Genomic DNA, 18,812 nt, shown 5'->3' on the forward strand with positions numbered 1-18,812 from the left:
TGCTGCAGGTGGCTTCTAGCATGGAAGAGAAGCATCCAGTTCATTGCCGTGCAGTGCTGACGCATCCACAGGAGACGCATTACAGAACCTCCCTTCCGCCCCAGCGCAGGTAGACACTCGCAGCAAAGGTAAAGTGGTGTCACGCGTAGTCTTGTGACATCCCCCAAGCCACCATCCGAGCAGCTTGAGGGACGACCTCCCGCCCGCCCTGCCCTTATCTTTGCAGAAGTGAGCTGCCGAACTGGGGGCCGGCCACGGGTGGGACCTGGGGGCCACCTCCCCAGCTCTGGCAGGTGTGAATGCAGCCCTGCGGCCAACACCTGATGGCGGCTTCATGGTGCTGGAGCAGGAGAGCCCATGAACCAGCTCAGACCCCTGCTTAGACTGGGAGGCATAATCAGCAGTGCTGCATCCTGCTGCTTCGTTTTCTGTTACAAATAGACACACCGTCTTTCCGTAGTCTCTCCATTTTACCCCCATGAAGACTGTCGGCGGCGGCATTTGTTAGATCTGATGGTAACATTCTAAAACCGCCACCGAGCAGCGTCCCAACGGAGGTCATCCACACGATCCCACGGGAGACAGAAATACGCTCTCGGAACGTATGGGAAGAAGAAAACACATTGTTTCCAGATGGTAATGGTGGACGTCCAATAAAACCCAAGAGAATGAATCATAAAAGTGTTTAGAACCACAAGCAAATCTGGCAGAAGTGTTTGACACAAAATAAATACCCCAAAGCCAATAGCCTTCTCTGTAGCAACCGTGGCTCATCAGGAAATATCAGAGAACACGACTCTATGTGCAACAGCGGCACAAACATAAAATGCATATAAATAAACTCAACAACCTAAGTGTGGAGCCCATAAGACCCATCAGAGAGAAAAAAGCCAAATGGTATTGAGAGACCAACGACAGACAACAGAAATACACGGAAAGATGTACCGTTTTCACGAAAACAGACTCAAAATACTATGAAGACGTTGATTCGTTAATAATTAGTGTTTCAGGTCAATGTGGTTCCAATTAAATCCAGACACATTTGTTTTAACTTTGGCAAAATAAATCTAAAGCTCATCTGGAAAATAAATTTATAAGAAAAGCTAAGAAGGCTTTTTTTTTTTTGTAAACTCAGATCAATGTTGAAAGAGTTATCCATTCAAAGAGCAAAACATATTTTATTTTAAGGCTATCATAATTAAGACAGTATGGAATGACAATAAGAATTAACAGATGGGAGAAACAGAAAGGCCTTTAAAAAAAAAAAAACCAACCTAAGTGTGTTTGAACACTCTACAGTTAATAAAAAAAAATTACTAAAAACCAACAGAGAAACATGGAGAAAAAAATTATTTGGCATGTCGTGTTGGGGAATTATTGGGGAAAAAATGAATCGGGACCCCACCTCAAATCAAAAGCCACAATTAATCCCAAGCATATTAAAGTGCTAAGTATAAAAATTAAATCACAAAATATAGAATTAAATGTACATATTCAATGTGTCCATTGACAAGGACTTCCCCGAAATACAAACAGTAGGAGAAAGTATATGGAGAAAATGATTGATTTGGCTACATGTAAATTTGAAACACTTTATGTCTAAAACTACAAACCATATTAAATAACTTAAAAGAAGCTGGACAGTATTTGTAAACTATATTAATGATATAGGGCTTGTGTCCTTCATATGTAAAAAGCTCTTACAAATCAATAAGAATGACAGCTACTTATTGAATGCTTTGTGTGCATTAAAATTTTTATGCTGCACACTTTCCATAAAATATCTAGTTTAAATACCCCAAAATCCCTAGTTGATTTGCTACAGATTAGGAGACAGAATTAAAGGAATTAATTAAACTGCCCAGAGTCACAGAGCCAGTGAGTTGTAGTTTGGGATTCAAAGCTTGTGGTCCTAGACACAGATACTCCCCCACCCTAAACACACACTGGAAAATGACCAACCACCCTAACCCATCTGCAGGAGAAAATCACACACGGCAAAATAAAACACGGAAAAAAAAAAATGCTTGCCACTAAAAATCGAAGAATGCATGAAGGCGGCACGTGATTGAATGAGCACGGGGTGTGATATGCAACTGAGGAATCACCAAATTCTGCCTCGGAAACTAATTTTTAAAAAACTAAATTAAATTAAAACAACGGACGCCTTTTAAATCTGTTAAATCTGCAGAGTTATTTTTTTTCTTTGAACATAAATTTCAACACTGGACGCACGCAGTGCCTCCCCAGCAACGTTGTGCCATGTTGGTTTAAGTAATAAATTAAGTATAAAGTAGTATTTCTGCAAAACCACCTGAAACACTGCAAAGCGGGCCATTTACGAGTCCCTCTAGCTGATCCAGAAATTTCACCAGTCAAAATTGCATACTCCAGGGGATGCATGGAATGATCGAAATTCCCCCAAATCAGAGTCCGGTTGCATAGACGCTAACTCACCTGCATGTGGAGATAATCTGCTGTTGGAACGCAGCCGCCGAAAATCTGCCGTTGGAACTGCACGTGATAGTATTGATGCGCCTTGTACATGGTGCGTTGTTTTACTAACGATAAGTGGTACATTTGACTGGTGGGCCAATGTCCCCGTTCCTCCCCAAACTGTGCACCCAGACGGGAACAGGCTGGAGGCAGATGGAGAGATCCGTGCTCCTGTGCAGGGGGCGTCCCCGAGGACCCACTCTCCCGGTCACCAGCTCCGACGTCTGCACCCTCATCACCAGCGTCCGTGCCCAGCGCCCCGGGCACCCCGGTGCAGATGACCAATTACTCGGTCTCCGAAACTCTGCAATGCACTTTATTTCTGCTTTGGAGGGCGTTTGCGCCCTGCAGTGACGAAGTGTCCCATCTATGAGGAGAAGATGTGCCGCCCTCCCACCCCCTCCACCAGTAGGAGGGACGTCCGTGGGCAGCCAGGACCCTCTCCCGGCCTCTCTCAATCTCCTTGCTCATTTCCCCAACTCTGAGCTCTTTTCTCCCCCGACCGTGCAGGGAGAGCCCCAAGCGCAGCCCCCTCCCCAGGGAATGAGGGACGGAGAGAGGCCACAGACTGGCTTCTCTGTGCGCAGGGGAAAAGGAGATCATCCCTCCCCCAGTGGGCACCAGGAAAACCCTACACACACAAACAGCCAGCGCCCGTCACGCGCGAGCCTGGTGGGCTCCAGGCCCCCAAAGTAGCCCGGACATATGCGCTTTCTTTCACACGGAAGTGGTGCTTACAAGGGCTGGTCACGCCACGGAGATGCAGGCCTCACACCTGCAGAGGTGTCCACGCCCCCGGACGCCCCTGCCCCAGAAAAGTGAAATTTTCCTTGGAAAACCCACCAGGTAAACACATCTGTGAATCACCCATCACCATCTCAGAGAGACGTGCCCCGAGTCACGCGTGGACGGAGAACGCCCCACCCTATGCTCAGTGCATGTGCGTTAGCACACAGGTGTGCACCCACGCACAATGGCTGTGAATGGTGCACGCTCACACGCGCAGCGATTGACACGCAGCTTGAGGTCACCAACACTATCTCTACGGACAAGGGAGACGGACGGACCCAAGATCCCGTTACAAATGAAAACCCAGGCATTTGGCCCCCATGTGCTTGCCCCACAACCCGTCTGAATTTCTCGCTGGCGTTTGCAACCAGAGGCACGCCCGCGCCTGCCATGGGTCCTCTGTGAGCCAGGGACTCCCCAACCCCCTGCAGGACAGGGGGCTCCCTGGATTTCATGCTTTATTCTAAATAAATGATCCTGTATATTGTGTTCCCCGCCCCCAGCACATCACAATGCGCCGAGTTATAGAGCAAAATGATTTTCGTTACCAGCTGGAAATAAAATCCACAATGTCAACAGATGTCTCCAAGCACAGTGTTCTTTGAGTCTTGTCGTTTGTGAAGTTTGGTCCCCAAATCACTTAAAATGGAAAAAGAAGAAGGGGGGGGAAAAAAGAAAAGAAAAGAACCAGGAAGAAAACTTGCCTTGTCTGCACGCATCCCCATTGTACTTTGTCTGAGGGGCTGTTTTGCATTTCAAGACATTTCCACTCACCTTGAGTTCCCGGTTCAAAAAGAAACAATAAGTTTAATCTTCTCGCTTGACAATGATGTATGGTTCTAGAGAAAAACACTTTTCAGGTATTATCATTAAAAAGCCTTTTTTTTCCTTCCCCCTCTGGCTCCCCCCCCCCCCCCCCTCCTGCATTAAGAAATGCACCCCGGCACCCGGAGACCTCGAAGCCTGTACCGCATCACTCGGTAAACCGCGGGATCACGCGGTGGCCGTGAGCCACAAGACGGAGCGCCCGGAGGTTTGTTTGCACCTTGCCCTGCACACAAACGAGGCCCAATCACCGTGTGGACAGGGTGGGGGCCGGGGGCCGTAGGCATGCCCCTCGGTCGGGACGACATCTTCCTGGTGGGGACGCTGGCCCAGTGCTGAGTCTGAAGGACCTGGTTTGGATTAAGTTTCCGGCATCTCTCTCTCTTCTTTGCCTTTGCAGTGAGCTGCTTACCGGCATCCGTGCACACGGCGGCGAGGAAAGGCGGGACTGGGGTGTTCAGGAGGGTGCAAGGAGCCCTGCAAGACAGCGGGGAGCCCCCAGACAGAACGGTCCCCACGCCCACGCCCGGGCTGCTCGTCACAGACGGAGAGCACAGGGCTTTCCGTCCCCTCACATAACTCCTGACCACTGGAAGCATTCCCGAACACCAAGCTGTGCGGAGCGGAAAGCACAGACCCACCAAAGGGACACAGCTCAGGAAAACCTTCCTCCTTCACCCGGGGGTTGAGGCTGAGCGCCCCACTGAAGGACGATCAGGAGGAAAACAGACGGGAGGGACCAGCGTGCCTCCCGCACCCGAGGGCAGAGCTCGGCCCCCAGTCTCTTGAAGCCGTGGTGGGCACCTGGGTGTGAGGCGTGGTAACAAAGGACGTTTGCAGAGACGCAGGTGACGGAGTGTGAGTTTCCAGCTTCTGGGGCTGGCCAGGTGTAGGGAGGGAAACGCATGGGGGGAAGCCGTGGAGTAAGGTGCATCCTTGGGCTGCTCCATCTGGGGAACCGGCTCTCTGCCCTCTCCGTGGCCATAAAACTTTCCCCAGGAGAGGGATTTGTGGCCGTGATCATTTTGCAAGAATTTCTGCTGTGCGTCGGCTGAGGGAGGCCCCCTCTCGGGAGGCGTCTTTCTGCATCTGTCTCGGCTCAGTGGCTTCCAGCTCAAAGCCATGCCGACGCCAAATGGCACGGTTTGGGGTGCACATTGTGTCCCTACAGCAAACACGCTGATTTCCCCCTAGAAACTCAGAGCTACCCAAACCTACGCAGAATTGCAGGGTGGCTCTCCTTAACCTGTATTCTGATTTCTTGCTATTATTGCTACAATAGCTTAAGGCCACGGAAGGGTTTCTCAAATCGGGTGTGAACTTGGACACGCACGTTCACGGCAGCGTGATCCCACAGCCCCTAAACCCAAGTGTCCGTGGACGGACGGGTGGAAGAACAGAACACGATGCATCCACACTGGGGGAATATTCCTCGGCCACAGAAAGGACCCAGGCTCTAACACCTGCTGCCCAGTGGTTGGATCTGGGAGGTTGGATCTGGGACAGAGACAGGCACACGAGGCCACATCACGTGGGATCCCACAGACATGACACGTGCAGGACAGGAAAATCTATAGAGACAGAAAACAAACGTGTGGTCCCCCAGGAGCTGGGAAGGGGGACGGGGACTGACTGCTTCACCGATAGGCATTTACACATAAACTTAACATAATATGTTGCTGTTTGAACTTTATCAATACTTATTAAATATCAACAGTATTTACAGATAAATGTAATATTTAAAGACGAGGTGGCGATGACCACGTTCTGGAAGTGGAGAGGGATGGTATTTGCACACCACGGTGAGCAGACCCAGCGCCACTGAATTGTGCACTTACGGTGAATTTCCTGTCGCCTGAATTTCATCTCAGTTGTCTTAGGAAAACGATAATTTGTGTGTTAGCAGAAACAGCTCCACTCGGAGGGGCTCGCCCCCCACGGGCAATGAGCCTGGACATGAGAGCGTTGGGGTGCCCCGTGGGTGACCCCAGGATGTCCTGGCCACGGGCACAAGTCGCCACCAGATGACTGCTGTCTGTGTCCCTGCACCATGTGCCGATTAGCGGGACCAACACTAGGAATAAACACGCCCGTGTGTGCGAACATCTATCTGGAGGACTCTCTTCTGGGGAAAAAGAAAAATATAGTTATTTATTTATTCATTTTATTTTTATATATTAAGTTACTTATATATGTTAATATATATTGCTTATATGTTAATTACTTATCAGTTAATTTTTATTAACTAGTATATAATTATTCATTATAATTCCATGATTAACTATGTTAATTCCATAATTTTATACAATTTTATATAATTATATTGTTGCTGTATATAACTATATATAAACATATAATTTAAAGTATATAGTTATATACAATATAATTTTATATGACTTATATATTATATATGTATGATCTTTATAAATGCTATATGTAAATTATATGTATTTTTATATCATCATAATTATTATTAATCTAGTATTAATATAATATAATTAATATGTCACCAATATATTTTTACATAGTTGCCACATATGAATTAATGTATTAAATAGATTTATATTTATATATATAATTACCATACATTGATATATTAACCATATCTATATTTATATACATAATTGCCACAAATAAATTGTTACTAAATAGATCTATATTTATATACATAATTGCCACATATAAATTGTTACTAAATAGATCTCTATTTATATACATAATTGCCACATATAAATTCTTACTAAATAGATCTATATTTATATACGTAATTGCTACATATAAATTGTTAAATAGATCTATATTTATGTACATAGGTTACATATATTTCCACGTATAGGTATAACCGTATGCGTATAACACACATATCCGTGAATGCTCACAAGGAGGAAGCAGCTTCCTATTTGCTTCATGGAGGGCAGAGCACTTTGCAATGATGCCCGAATGGTGCACCCTTTGTTGACAGGCGTCCCGGTCCCGACACGTCACTGCTTGCTGCCGGGCACATCTGGGATCCAGCAATAACCGCAAACAGTGGGTGAGGTCGAGCAAACATAGGCACCCCTCTGGCATCATTCCATCCTATGTCCTCCAACTACCCTGCAGACAGAACGCCACCTGCCCAGCCAGCACCACGTCCTGGTCCCGAGGGAACTTGGGATGTGTCCACGTGGACTCGGCTATGCCGTCTGGAAGCCCGGATTTCTCTCAAAGACAAAGTCCCACCCCGGTTCCGAACGTCCACTGCTGGGCAGTCCTTCCCACCTCAGGTTGGATGGACACTGTCTTAGACTGAGGGCAGAGTCTTCACCACTGATACAGGACCCCCTTTGGGATGGCGCTGGGCAACGCGGAGAGCCTCGTCAGCTGATTGCAAACCTTCCCCGTTGGAACTGAGTTGCCAATGGTTGATCCTCCACAGGGTTCCCTGGGCACCTTGTCTTATTTGAGAAAGAAAACTGTCCCCTGATGAAGGGACCCCCCAGGCGTTTAACACAGGGTGCCCTTGAAGGCAGTACAAATAGATGTCCACTGGCCCGGTGGTCCCTGAGCTGGGCATCTAATACTCAGCCCCAACCAGGATCCTATAGACCAGTGCTTCTCCTCTCATCATGCAGGTCATGGGACAATGCAGCCGGTCCTGAGTGGCACCTAGACTCTGCATCCCCACCGCTTGCTGTTGGCCAAAGGTGTTCTCTGCCTTTTCTTCCCTTCCCTCTGCCATTTTTCCCTACTAATCATCCCCTACAAAAGTTTAGCATCAGAGACATACCCTATACCTATAAATATTGTCTATGTATCTGGACTCCATATGTGAAAACAGTAAAATGTTCTCATCACCCCCAAGAACCAATTTCCGCCCCTGAGAGGTGGTATCACCCCTTCTGAGAATGCATGTTCTAGGTGATTGAAAGAATTCATTATAACAAAGAAGACAAAAACTAGAGACCTCTAGAAGGAAGTGTAGGAGAATGCTTTGTGACCTGGACGGGCAGAAAACCATCCAAAGCAAGACCCCGAAACACAAGCCATAAGATGAAAATTGATTAGTCCAACTGCATCCAAAGGTAGGGACTGTGTTCACCAAAGGGCACCGTAATCCAGGTTAGCAGAGATGGGAGAGCCTCAGGGGTGATGCTTGCAAAGTTTAAAACCACTGAAACTAAGAGTACACTGTACGTTAACTAAGTTGAATTTTAAATTTAAAAAGGTTTAAATAAGGGGCGCCTGGGTGGCTCAGATGGTTAAACCTCTGCCTTCGGCTCAGGTCATGATCCCAGGGTCATGGGATCGAGCCCCACACCGGGCTCCTGGCTCAGCGAGGAGCCTGCTTCTCCCTCTGCCTCTCCCCCTGCTCATGCTTTCTCTCTCTGTATCTCTGTGTCTCAAATGAATAAATAAAATCTTTAAAAAAAAGGTTTAAATAATAAATAAAATAATAAAAAATAAAAACCAATAGAAGATAAAAAAAACCCACTAACACTTATTTCTAGAACGTGTAGACCCACCCGGAAAATAAAGCCCCATGAAGGAAAACGGGTATAAGATAGGAACACGGAGGTCACATGATGCAGATGGGCACAAAACTGGCGAATAACCAGAGAAATGCACATGAGAATGAGAGTATTTTACTCCCTGTGGGTTGACGAAAATTAGGAAGGCAGGTCTACTGAGCAATGCAGGGTGATGGGTGACAAACTCATCCTCTGCCCATCACCTGTGTCCACGGGCACAGTGCTCCAAGCAAGCACACGGGAGCATATGTCTGTGTGGTTCACGGTTTGGAAGTGCTGCCTAGCAACCTTGGTGAGCACGCCCCCACCCCAGTTCACGGCACACCCCCCCCCCCCCAGGGTGGGCTGCTAGCTTGCTGGCCGCTCCCCATTGACCACGCCCAGGTGACCATCCTCTCAACTGTCCCTTTTTGACAAGGTCCTTGCTTCAGCTCCCACACAGTACATGTACACAGACGTGGACACAGGCACACACAGTACATATACACACACGGGTACGTGCACACATGGGACACATGCACACACAGACGCATGCACACACAGGACATATACACACATATATACGTGCCTTGCTCACAGACCTCAGAGCACTACAGAGGAAGATGGGCCCAAAGCCCCTGCTCCAGGGCAGGACGCTCATCTGCATCTCTATGTCCGGGGTCATTTGCATCACTGGGGGCTGGCTCCCGGTCGGCCCCACCCCTGCAGAGCTGCAAAGTAGACGGTGGGCAGCAAGGGTCACCAGCATGCAGGCCCCTGAAGCATCAGCATTCCCACAGACCCTTGACCTGGCAGCCCCCCACGGTGGCCCAGGAATACCTGGGCCTGCTTTCCAGCTCCTGGACATTTTTTCCTGCACCACCACATGCAGGCCATTGCCTGGGATTGTAACTAGAGCCCGACCGGACAAGACCAGTGCTCCCCTGACCTGTGTCACCGACGCCCCCACTCGGCCGATTCCTGGAGTCCAGGGGACCTCGGCTGGGGAGGTCACCTGGGGAGCTTCTGAAACATCCCAACGGGCTGGCAGGAGCCCAGACCACAGGAAGCAGAGAGCGCAGGCTGAGACCCCAAACACCCAGCTGCACCCTTGCAAGGACAGATGCCCGCAAACCCGAGAGGGTGAGCTCTGCAGGTGTGACCAAGAAAAGAGATGCCCCGCCACCCTCTTAGTTAGAATTTCTTCTCCTGTGCCTTTCAGACGCATGCAAATCCATTCAATGGCTCAACATGCTCCTGGCAAGGCCTCAATCCAGAATGTTCCCTCCCCGATCTGGGAGGACCCGGGAGCCTCTCTGCAACACCATACCCAGGAAGATGCCGCCCGTCCCCCAGGAGCAGAGCGTCGGGCATCCGCGGGCTCCAAACCACAAACTCACTGCCAAGCACGGAGATTCCGCAGATCAGCCGCGTTGCTGGTGAGAACGCGGGGGGTGGGGGACGCGGGTCCCCACGTAGCTGCACGAAAGCCTGGCTTTCTGCTGCCTCTAGCACAATACCCACACGGCGGCCAAGGCGAGGCATTGCACCTCCCCCATTTTATTGAGATAGAGCAGCGCGGCATCCCTGCAGGTGCGGCCAGCGCTCTGCACCATGCCCTACGCAGACCACGAAATGAGCACCACACTAAGCCTACTGATGACCATCATCCCGTACAAATACAAACAGGAGGGGGAGCATATTCTCTTCCTTTGCAAACATAGCCCTCAGGACCTACCGCTGCAAATCTAGGAAAACTTCCTTTATCCATCCACCCGTCCACAGACATGCGGGTGGCTTCCTTGTCCGGGGCTGCCCTGAACATGGCCACGCGGACGTGGTGTTCTCATTTACTCTAGGTAAATACCCCCAGATTGGCGGTTGCCGCGGGCTGCAGAGGCGGGGGTGGGGGGTGGGGGTGGGGACGCTAATGCGGATGCGAATGTTCTGGAACCAGAGAGAGGTGGCGGTTGCATAACGTTGCAAATGGGCTGAACGCCAAATATGCGTAAGTTTGATTATTAGGTGAATTTACCACTATTTAAGAAAGAGGCAAAGACATGCACATTGCACTCCTGGGCATATTCCCCACAAAACAGGTATATACATCAATTTGTACATTAACCGCAAACAACCTGATCCTGTGCGGAAAGGAAACCCACAGGGCTCGGGAACTCACAAGCACAGCCTCGTGCATCGCAGGCGAATCTCAGAACACGGTGTTCCCAGAAAGAAGCCACACGGGAAACCGTGTTCCCATTATGGGAAGTTAACAAACAGGAGAAACTTGTCTACGCTGTTAGAACGCCAAATGACCGTGGTCTTCGGGATGGGGACGTGGGCGGGTCCACACGGGGTGTTCTGGCACCGTCCCTTTCTTTGTTTTGTTTTTTTTAGAGGTTCACCCTCGCTCTTCCTAAGATGGCAGGAATCCACTGTTGAGCAAATGCCCGGGCTCAAAGCTGAAAACGACCAATGACCAGAGACCAGAATGAATGATAGTTCTCCACCAGTAATACCCAGGAAATGGGCCATCCGTCATAATTAATGGATTATTAGCGGGCATTAAGGCACTTCTGTAATCAGAGATCACATCGTGATTTCATGCCATTGAAAAATGAGTCTGGGGAGACCGTCCCAGGTCCCCTTTCTTCCTCCAGGGGAGGCCGGGAAGGGAAGGTGCATTCCACCCCCACGGCGACTCCCATTTGGGGCAGGGATGAAATTTCACCAAAGACAGGCAAATGCCTCGATGAAAAATCAGCAGGAGAATAATTAGAAACAGCATCAAGTACAGAGAGTTGGCCGCAAATCAGACACACAGACATCCCTTAAAGTCAAAACGTACGGCGAGAGGGGCTGTTGGGGAAATGCAGAGGCAGAACGGACCCACCTCGGGAAAGTCTGTACCAGGGGACCCAGGGGACATCAGCTCGGACTCCACACCCGGTTCTTCAAAACCATGAACGCACCTGCTAAGGAGGGGGCGGGGGTGGTCTTTGATTTTAAAATAGGACGGGTTTTACAAAGTGAGGAGAAAGGGTGGAGGGGGCTTGTGGAGGGCCCGGCTAATGGGGGAATTCCATGCACTTGACACATGAATGGGTAAAGGTGTGTGGTGCACATGCACCTGGAACATTACTCAGCCTTAAACAGGATGGAGATCCTGCAAGGTCATGGATGGACCTTGAGGAGCTGGTGCTCGGTGCATGAGGCTAAGGCAGAAGGACAAAGGCTGTGTGGTTCCTCGGGTATGAGACCCCAGAGTCCTATAATCCCCGGAGACACAGAGGAGGCCAGTGCTCAGCAGGGGCTATGCTGGGGGACTAGTGGTTGCCGTTCTGGGGGAACAAAGCTTCACAAAGGCCACATGCACCTGTCTGCAGATGTGCGGGGCAGCATGGTGCCTGCAGAGAGCAAGACCGTCCCGGGCAAGTCAACGGCTGTTCACAGGGTAGATCCCACGTTAAGTATCTTATTGCAATAAAAGGAAAAAAAGAAATTGGGAAAAAAATAGAAGAAGAAAAAGCATCAGCTCATGGTAGGAGCCCAGGTGAGAGTCCCCCCCGCCCCCGCCCCGTGGGCTCCTCTTGGGACTGGTTATTCTCAGTAGTCTGCGGGGGGAGGCAGGGAGCTGACTTGGGCCCCTGTGGCCCCTGTGGGGGCATCCACAGAAGGGGAAAGGGGACTAGAAACATGTTGAAGGGTCCCCGCTGTAAGGGGGGCAGTAAATGCTCTGAGCAGCAGCCCCCATCCCGGGTCATGAGGCCCAAGGTCCCAGTGGGGACAGGTAAGGATAGGACCTCTCATATGCCTTGGGGCTTTAGGGTAAATGGAGGCATGGACACCAGGCTGCTGAGAGAAACCTTAGTGGGATGAGTCCTGTCCCGGAAAGGTACGTCTATCTCAAACATGTGAACAGGACCTTTCTGGGAACTGGGTCTTTACAGATGGGATGAAGTGAAGGATCTGAGATGAGCTCATCCTGGATTGGGGTGGACCTAAATCCAATGACAGGTGTCCTTGTAAGAGACACAAGAGGAGACACAGAGGAGAAGCCACGTGAAGACAGAGGCAGAGATGGGAGGGACGTGGCCATAAGCCCAGGGACGGCTGGAGCCCCAGAAGCTGGAAGAGGCAGGAAGGACCCTCCCCTGGAGCCTCTGGAGGGAGCACAGCCCTGCCCCGGCCCTGCCCCGCCTGGATCTCAGCAGCCCTGCCCCGCCTGGATCTCAGACGTCTGGTCTCCAGAGCTGGGTGGGGGGGGGGGCGGTGAGGAGTTCCTGTTGTTGGAAGCCATCCAGCATGGGATCCTTATTACGGCTGCCCCAGGACACTCCCACAGGTTCCTTGGTTTAACGTTCCCCAGAGATCACAGTGAAGGGCTGTGCTGCTGGGACTGCCATCAATTTGGCTGCTGGTGCCCTTCCTAGCCCTGCATGGAGTCACCCACATGGCGGGTACGCCTGATGGGGAGAGAGAGCCCCAGACTCAAAGGATGAACACAAACCGTCTGAAAGGACGAGAATTGGGTGCTCACGGGCATTAAGCGACCCTGGGAAGAGCATCGTGTCAGATTCAGGTACACAAACACCTGTAAAGTATCCACAACATACAGCCGTGAGCAAACAGGGAGTCACTTTGTGCCGCCATCTACTACCAGGAAATATTTACCCGTGCATCTCCTGCCACCCTCAAAACCATGGCCGTGGCCATCCTCGGGCATTTCCAGGCAAAACTAACAGCTAAATCTACAGTAACATCCCACACGTGCCGTGCAGAAAACACGCACTTTGGGCTGAAAATTAGGGCAGAGCCACGAAGCCGAGGAGAACCTGTCTCCATGCTGTCGAGCAGATCTGGAACTTGCCGTGAGGACTGAGTTTTCTTTTCCTCGCACAGTTTTATTTGAAAATTTCCTCGGAAGCAGTGGCCAAAATAAACCGCAGTTAAGAGGCTGAGGATTTTCCCATCTTAAAGCGACCTGGCCTCGGAGGGAGTTATCCGACCTTGCCTTATTTGTGGCGTCCCGATTAGTCATCAGAGCCCAGTCCCTGGGGTGAGGTTGTGCCCCTTTCTGGAGAATCACAGGAAGGGATCGAGGGAAGGGGGGGCGGCCTCGGTCCTCAGTGCTCAGGGACACCATGGATGGGGAGCGCAGGGTGACTGGGATCTGGTCACATCCTTGCAAACCCCAGCTGCCTTCTGCAGCCTGGAGCCCGAGGCAGGACAGTCCCTTGTCCCCACGAAGGGCCCCACACAGCACAGGGCTCCCGGCCTCCACTGAACGCTCAACGGCCCAGCACCTGAATACTAATCTTGGTAAACTCATACATCGTTAACCTGGCCCACCGTTAACCCAACCCGTATTTAACCTAGCTTTTCACTAACCCAGTTCATTTTTAACACAACCCATCATTAATCTAGTTCATCACTAAACTAGCCCATTGTTAACACAACTCATCATTAACCTAGCTTATCACTAATCAGCCCATCATTAACCCAACCCATGTTTAACCTAGTTCATCACTAACCTGGCCCACCATTAACCCAACCCACATTTAACTTAGTTTATCACTAACCTGGTTCATTAACATGACCCATCATTAACCTAGCTTATCACTCATCTAGCCCATCCTTAACCCAACCCATCATTAACCTAGCTCATTACTAACCTAGCCCATCGTTATCCCAACCTACATTTAACCTAGCTTTTCGCTAACCTAGTTCATTGTTAACACAACCCATCATTAATCTAATTCATCACTAACCTAGCCCATTGTTAACACAACCCATCATTAACCTAGCGTATCACTAATCAGCCCATCATTAACCCAACCCATCATTAACCTAGTTCATCACTAATCTGGCCCACCATTAACCCAACCCATAATTAACCTAGTTCATCACTAACCAAGCCCATATTTAACTTAGTTTATTACTAACCTAGTTCATTGTTAACACAACCCATCATTAACCCAGTTCATCACTAATCTAGCCCATCATTAACCCAACCCACATTTAACTTAGTTTATTGCTAACCTAGTTCATTGTTAACATGACCCATCATTAACCCAGTTCATCACTAACCTAGCCCATCATTAACCCAACCCACAATTAACTTAGTTTATCACTAACCTAGTTCATTGTTAACACAACCCATCATTAACCCAGCTCATTACTAACCTACCCCATCGTTATCCTAATCCACATTTAACCTAGTTTTTCACTAACCTAGTTCATTGTTAACACAACCCATCATTAACCCAGCTCATTACTAACCTACCCCATCGTTATCCCAATCCACATTTAACCTAGTTTTTCACTAACCTAGTTCATCATTAACACAACCCATGTTTAACCTAGTTCATCACTAACCTGGCCCACCATTAACCCAACCCACATTTAACTTAGTTTATCACTAACCTAGTTCATTAACATGACCCATCATTAACTCACCTCATTACTAACCTACCCCATCGTTATCCCAATCCACACTTAACCTAGTTTTTCACTAACCTAGTTCATCATTAACACAACCCATCATGAATCTAGTTCATCACTAACCTAGCCCACCATTATCCCAACCCACATTCAACCTAGCTTATCACTCATCTAGCCCATCCTTAACCCAACCCATGTTTAACAGAGTTCATCACTAACCTGGCCCCTCGCTAACCTGTCCCATTTTCCTGCACCACTGAGAGGAAGACACAGGTGGGGAAACAGGCAGGTATGTCAGGTCACTTGTCCCCCATAAGTGGCAGGGCTAAGATTCAAACTCAGGGTCCTGGGGCCCCCACCTCCAGCTCCCCGTGGACCCCCACCTCCAGTTCCCCGTGGACCCCGCCCAAACCCAGAAGCCTCACCTGTGCAGACCTGCACTCCCCCAGGCAAGGTGCCACTGGTCTACCTGCTCACCCCGCACCCTCTGGCTGAAAGAGCAAGGTGGCCCACGCGGTCCCTGTGGCTCCTGGGGGGCTGGTGGCTGCACAGTGGGAGGGGGTCCACACATGCACAGGGCCTTGTAGGGCCATGGCACCCTGTTTTTCTTCCCCACACCAGGCAGAGGCAGGGACATAAGCAGAATGGTGTCTGCTCCTGGCAGCGTGGGGTGACACGCGAGTCACCTCCCTCCTCTCTGCCGGGAAGACGGATCCTGTGGGCTTGGTGGGGACCCAGCCCTTGAGACCCACCACCAGGTAACCCTCCCCTGTTTGCTCCCTGAAATCAAAGCACACATTAAACAGCACGGAGCCCCAACTTGGGATGGGCTCACCCCACGGGCGGCGGCCATGGCAGGGACCCCAGAAGCCAGCTGGATGCAGCCGTGTGCTTCTCCCTGTGGCCCCAAAACCCCGACCCCGGCTCCGTGCAGCCTCAGCAAGGGCTGGGCACACCCAGGAAGCCTTGCGGGACCAGCTGCTCACCCCCAACCTTGTCACCCAGGTAAGTCCACCTGGACCCCCTCCACAGCACCACAAGCCCAGGTTGCAGATTCATCACCAGACACGTTTCTTCTTCGGAGTCAAGGTTAATTTTAAATCATAACAAGCCAGAGGGGAGTTTTATTACCCGAAGCACAGGGCCGCCCGCCCTCTAGAGCCCCCAGCCCCTCTTGGGAGGGGGAGCCCACTAGGAGCGTCCCAGCAGGTGGAAATAAAATATGATACCACGCTACATTCGTAATGACGGGCAAATTAAACCCCGCGTTTAAGTCCCGGCACATCTGGGGTGGGCCCGGCAATCCGGTCCAGGGCACTCTGCTCTTGCTTCCAGATGAATTAGTGCCTGGGGGAAAATCGTCTACCTGCTTGACAGAAATGCAGAATTTCCTAACTCATTCTGCTCACCTGTGACAATCATGGGTCAGTGCCCGGCTGGCGGGCAGACCAGGGCCGTCGGGGTGGGGGGAGGGGGGCGGCTGCAGCAGGAGGGGGGGAGGGGGCCTCCCGCCGGGCGGGACTCCAGGCACCCTGGCTGCCAGAGACCTCCTCGTTTGTTCCCGCCCCGCCCGGAGATTACCAGAAAAGCCAGGAGTCCGCTAAGTAAACACAAACATTTTGGTGTCGGGTGGCCCTTCAGTGACAAGGCTGTGATTTACTGCGTTTTTCCCAAAGCCGGATCTGCTGCCGCGAATGCTAAACCTTCATTATTCAGGATGCTCTGGGGTTTCTTTCTTTCCGTCTCTTTTTTTTCCCCTTTTTCCCCTTTCTGCCGCCTTTCCTTCCTAAAATGACAGTCGGGCTGTTAAGCATAATAATTGTGCGTGAGTGGGTCTGCCTTATTGTCCCTCTTAATTTTGCCTGGAAGGCAGGCTCCTTACTCTGTGGAGGTCAGGGGTCGCCTGCTAAATCATGCATACCCACAATCCCTTGTGAATTATGCAGTTGACAAGCTGCTCAGGATTAAACCAACCTGCATTAAACTCCGGCCCCAAATTGCCATTACTTGAGTGATGGATTACACGTCTAATGAGCAGATGATTGCCACAAGTGACCTTGCAGGCTCAAAGTGCTTCAGTACAACCAGCACCTCTCACACGCTCCGCACCCCTGCGGCGCCAACACGCTCACGTGTGTGTGCACGTGTGTGTGCACGTGTGCTTGCGTGTGCACGTGTGCGCAAATGTGCATGTGCGTGCAGGCATGTGTGCTTGCGTGTGCCCGTGTGTGCGAATGTACGAGTGCATGTGCATGTGTGTCCACCTGTGCGCTTGCGTGGGCATGCTTACGTGTGTGCAAATATGTGTGTGCATGTGTGTGCGTGCATGTGCATTGTGTGCTTGTGTGTGCACGTGGGTGCAACTGTTAGTGCGTGTGCATGCATACATGTGTGCATGTGTGCCTGTGTGTGCTTGCGTGTGCAACTCTTGGTGTACTGTGTATGTACATGCATCCATGTTGGGTGTGTGTGGATACAGGCGTGCGTGTGTGCTTGTGTGTGCAACTGTTGGTTGTGTGCGTACATGTATGCACATGTGTGTGCGACCGTTGGTGCACATGTGTGCGTACATGTGTGCCTGTGTTTTGTGCTTGCGTGTGTACATGTCTGATTGTTGGTGCGTGTGCATGTACGCATGTGTGCCTGTGTGCACGCCTGTGTTCTTTTTACCTCAGACCTGTTCCTTATCCTTCCCACCGCTCATTGGAGCAGCCATCTGAGGGGTACCCCTGATCCGGGTGTTTTAATACACATGAAATACAAATGCCCGATGAGTAACACATGCCCAGAGGGAGTTGGGGGCCCATGCGTGTCCTCACCCTCCACGGCAGGGTAGGACAATGGACCTGGGAAGGTATGGGTCTCTCCAGGGGGTCTCCCGCACACCCTGCAGGCAGAAAGAAGATGGATCCCCACGGCTGCCAGCTCACGGCAAAGCCCTGAAAAGGATTTGGAACCTCACCTCATCTGGATTGGGCCACGTGTGTGGAAGCTGGGATGGGTGAGGGGTTCAGGGCAGCTCAGCAGGAGCAAGAGGAGCAGAGGGAGGTGGGTCGAGTAGACAGAAGTCCGTGCACCTGGGGAGACACGATTGGGCCCCACGGGGCTTCAACGCAGGTTGCAGGGGACGGGAGCATGTAAAACGCCCCCGGGTCCCCAGGGACCTGCGGGTCAGCAGGAGGGCCATTCGGTCTGGAGCTAGGGTGACCCTGGCAGAGCCCCCGTGGTCTGCGGGTCCTCCGTGCCCATGCGTGCCGTCTGCACCAACCAGCGAGGACTGCAGGGTGCACCAGAGTGCAGGAAGCATAGAGCCACCTGTGCAGCGGGCTGATGGCGCACCCCAGGGAGAGCGACGTTGGCCCATGCAGAAGCCGGTTTGGCGTTGGTGGTGCCATGCTGGACCCACATCTGCCTCCTCCCCGTGTCCAGGTTCCAAGACCCTCACTGGAGGCGGAGGTGACAGGAGCCTCTGAGGGGCCGGGCTGCATTTAGGTCTCCCATTCCGGAATGCACCGTGACCCGCAGGGGCTGGTTTTGGCGTTAGCAGGAGCATGGTCTTATTGGTCTCCGCAGCCAGCTGGAACCCAGTGCCACCACCCAGGAGACCCCGACTGTGGCATCACCATCCCTTGCAGTCCTGCAGGCAAGCAATTGGGAGCCACATCCCACAGCAGGTGGCACCTGCTGTTCCAGGGGCAAACCAAGCAGGCAGGCTGGGGATAGAGAGAGGGGGAGTGCAGTGTCCTCGGGGCTGGAGGCAGCGTGCAC

The sequence above is a fragment of the Callorhinus ursinus genome, unplaced genomic scaffold (genome assembly GCF_003265705.2).
Source record: "Callorhinus ursinus isolate GAN/ISIS: 27379988/994484 unplaced genomic scaffold, GSC_fseal_2.0 scaffold16, whole genome shotgun sequence".
NCBI lineage: Eukaryota > Metazoa > Chordata > Mammalia > Carnivora > Otariidae > Callorhinus > Callorhinus ursinus.